The sequence below is a fragment of the Octopus sinensis genome, linkage group LG11 (assembly GCF_006345805.1).
Source record: "Octopus sinensis linkage group LG11, ASM634580v1, whole genome shotgun sequence".
In the NCBI taxonomy this organism is placed as follows: domain Eukaryota; kingdom Metazoa; phylum Mollusca; class Cephalopoda; order Octopoda; family Octopodidae; genus Octopus; species Octopus sinensis.
In genome coordinates this window covers 56,301,062-56,304,259 of record NC_043007.1, presented here as the reverse complement: position 1 = coordinate 56,304,259, position 3,198 = coordinate 56,301,062, and the positions used below count along the sequence as shown (strand labels likewise).

General features: G+C 35.8%; 1 long non-coding RNA gene across 1 annotated transcript in view; it reads left to right on the top strand.

Moving 5' to 3' along the window:
• The first annotated feature begins 328 nt into the window (after positions 1-328).
• LOC118765279 overlaps positions 329-3,198 on the top strand; it is a 7,934-nt gene continuing 5,064 nt past the window's right edge. Inside the window, exons 1-2 of the long non-coding RNA XR_005001118.1 lie at positions 329-343; positions 1,995-2,001. This is a non-coding gene — a long non-coding RNA (uncharacterized LOC118765279). The remainder of the gene's footprint in view (positions 344-1,994; positions 2,002-3,198) is intronic.

Here is a 3,198-nt window from a genome sequence, read left to right as displayed (position 1 = left end):
AATTAAGAACGATTCAAAAATATGATAAATCTCTTTTACGAAGCTGCTTCATTGTACTTATAAATAATAACTCAAAATATATTGGTTTCTAATTTTGGCAATTTAGGGGAGGAAGTAAGTCGTTTACATCAAATCCAGTACTCAACTCTTCTTATTTTATCGATCTCAAAACAATGAAAGGCGCTATTCGAACTCAGAACGTAAAGACGGGCGAGATACTGCGAAGCATTTTCTCTCAACCTGCCAACGAGTCTGCCAGCTCGCCTCCTTAATATTTTAAAAATATTAATTGCAAAAAATATTTGGATGGTTGAAAGTCAGATGTGCATCTTTTTTTTAAAGTGTAATGGTATCGCTACCCTCCGGGATACAAAAGATGTGTGGTTCGAGGCCGATAGATGGTTGTTCGTCTTTTCTCACTAAGGAGCATTGTTTACCCAATATATTCTGGTCTGCTATTTATAACTACAATCATGTGTGTGTACATGTGTTTGTGGGTGCAAGTGTTTGCATGTGCGTGCATAAGTGTGTCTGTACTTGCGTGTGAGTGTGTGCGGGGTGGTGGCAGTACATGTTTACTTGCGTATGTTTAGCTATGTCTCTCTTTACATTGACCTGTCTTAGTGAAGACATAAACTATGTCCGAGTTCTAACATTTTTGTTAGTTTGTTTTCCGTATATTCCTATTAGTTCCTAACAGTTCTATGGAAACAATAAGGTTTCTAAATCCATCACAATTGTCACTATTATTCGAAACGAAATGTAAGGAACTAACGCACGCATAGGAAAAAAATTGGGGAAACAAAAGCAAATTAAAACTAGAAGTCTTGTTTTCAGTACTAGAAAAAATGCAGATAAATACGTGTATGTGTACGTGCGTGTGTGCGTGTGTGTGTGTGTATGTGCGTGTGTGTGTGTGCGCGCGCACGTGCGTGTGTGTGTATATCGTATTCCATTGTGTGTGTGTTTGCATACACGCTCGCGCGCGCTCATATTTGTTTACAAATTACCAACGCGTTCAAGTATTCACACTCCCACACAATGTTTGTTGATTGTTCAAGTAGACAGCAAAGAATTTAGAGTCCGATGCCTTGGGTAGATTTCTTGGAAACCAATGACCGGAAGTGAACTATTATAAAACCGAAAATAAAGTAAATAAAATGAAAATGAAGACAATAAGGGAGAAAAAGAAAGGAGTCATCTACTTTCAGGAAAGACTATCGCTTGAAAAGACTGTTTAAAAGAAAGCTGGCGTGTACGCTTGGCAGGACCATATGGAAACTATATATATCGAACATGTGAAAACATTTTAGTAAATCATGGAAGCTGTATGTTATGAATAAGAAGGAAAATGGAGATCGCTCTCTATCCTGTCCACATGTTCTCCCTGTCTCTCTAAATGTGCGTTATTTTCACGGTAAAGGCTTTGTTTTCGGAAGTTTATGAATTACTGCTGAATAAAGAAATATTCCCGTTGTTATTGTCGTTGTTGTTTTTATAGTTTGGGATGTGTGGGTGGAATTCCTCAATTAATTAAATATTGTTATACCCGTACTGAAAAATAAATAACAACTACAACAAAAACGCCAACAACAAAGACAGCACCAGGAAAACTTGTCCCGTTTTCTTGAATTCACTTCCGAATTTGTCAGAATTGAATTTTCTTTAATGTGATAAAATGTGAATTATTTTCTTCATTCTGTAATAGATTTCTTTCTACAACTGTTAAAATAGATCCAAGTTATGTACAAATTTTGTATTTATTATCTCTCTCTATATAAAATTCTTTGTCTCTCTCTTCCATATACATTCTCAAACGGCTCTACCAACTCAATCAAATTTTACAACGAATTACACCCCACGAGTGTCAACATGTAACTTTTATTTTCATTTCGATTAAAACATTATAACATTTTCTCGAAAATAATCTTTTTATTGTCAGCTACAATAAAATTTATACCACGACGACTGCGACGTTACATTTTGTATATGAGAGTGTATGTGTCTGTGAAAGTGTGTGTGTTTGCGCGTTCGTTACGTGTTACATACTGAAGGGCATTTTATACCACGACGATGACGACGATAACACATTTTGTATATGCGTGTGTATGTGTCTATCAGTGCGTGTGTGTTTGTGCGTTCGTTATGTACGACATAGTAAAGAACATTTTATATAACCACCGCCACCACGACACATTCTATATATGAGTGTATATGTGTCTGTGAGTGTGTGTGTGGGTGCATGTTCGTTTCGTAAATGTATGTCTGTGTGTGACTGTCTTAGTATATGTATGCAAGTGCATGTGAGAGTGTATGTGTGTGTCAGTGTATGTGAGAGTGTATATGTGTGTGAGTGTATGTGAGAGTGTATGTGTGTGTGAGTGTATGTGTGATTGTCAATTACACTGTTGTAAACTGGCTATCTGAAAGAGATATACTGGCTCCAACTAATGAAATGGTTGATAAACTCGATCATGAACTTCAAAAGTTAACAGATACACCAGAAATGACTTTTCCATCAATTCCCACAACAATCGATCAAGATCAGGCTGTTCAATACCCTGTTGAATTTCTGAACACACTTAAACCCACAGGAATGCCACCTCAAAACTTCAAACTGAATGTTGCTTAGAAATCTTGACCCGCCTCACCTGTGCGATGGAACTCGCTTAATTGTTACTTCCATGTCCAACAGGCAACAATCATAACAAGTAGTCACAAAGAAGAAAATATCTTTATTCTAAAATTTCCTCTCGTACCTACCGAGGCTTCATTTCAATTTAAGAGGCTTCAGTTACCTATTATTTCAATTAACAAATCTCAGGGTAGTTGGACTTCATCTCTCTATTACATGTTTCTCCTACGGCCTACTCTATGTTGTTTGCTCACGAGTTGGAAGCAGCAACAATTTATTCATTTCGACACCAACAACAAATTACACAATGAATATTGTTTCCCCTTTCTTCTAAATTCTATTAAATTTACAATTTGGATATTTTAAAATAAAATATAGATATTTTAAAATAATTATGTATCTTCATATCTATTGTTTACTAATCTGAACAAGATCGCACTAACCTGGGTAACGCCGAGTAATTCAGTTATTACTTAATATAAATTCTTACAAACGGATAGAAAACTTTCAAAGACGAACACACCAGATATTAGTTGATTAGTAAGCAATTGTAAAAGTTCTAT